We start from the raw sequence: 654 nt of genomic DNA, 5'->3' as shown, positions 1-654 counted from the left end.
GGTGCCGTCCAGACCAGGAAAGGTTCCCCGGCAAGCACCTCCACACAGCCAAGCCCCAGACACCTTCCACCAAGCCCCTCACGTGCTTCTCTACTTAACGTCATTCTCAAGTCTCAGCTAAAAGTGGGAGGCCAGGTGAGACTTGGTGACCAAGCGCCCAATGAACTGAGAAGAACCTGTTTCCATTGTCTATGAACTCACAACCAAAAAATATTCTTCTCTGGCACGCTATTGAATTTACAATGTAACTTACACCTCAAGATCTGACTGAATTTCAAGGCGGGCAGGGGGAGCACGTTACTGATGAACTGAAGAATGAGAGGACGATCCGGTCTCTGAGCCCTGCTGCCCTCCCCCCACCCCACGTATGGACAAAGGTCCCCTCCGCTTGATCTTTTAGTTTTCCACTAAAAAAAAAAACGGAAATGATGGAGACCAGAATCAAGCCTGGCATTAATCTCCCAGTGGGGAGATTAGGTGAAGTAAAATAATCCTATTTGGCTCAAATTATGAGGTTAACGTGGGACGTGACAAAAGGAAGTGATCACCTTTTAGCAATCAAGTACAGATTTACTTTTCATGCCCAAAAAGGAAGCCACGGGCTGCCTGCCTGCCTGCCTGGCTTCACACCTACACTTCTGGGGACAGGGGAGG

The sequence above is a fragment of the Bison bison genome, unplaced genomic scaffold, assembly GCF_000754665.1.
Source record: "Bison bison bison isolate TAMUID 2011002044 unplaced genomic scaffold, Bison_UMD1.0 scf7180017864038, whole genome shotgun sequence".
Lineage (NCBI taxonomy): Eukaryota > Metazoa > Chordata > Mammalia > Artiodactyla > Bovidae > Bison > Bison bison.
The sequence above is the reverse complement of the archived record's forward strand: the minus strand, read 5'-3'. Positions refer to the sequence as shown.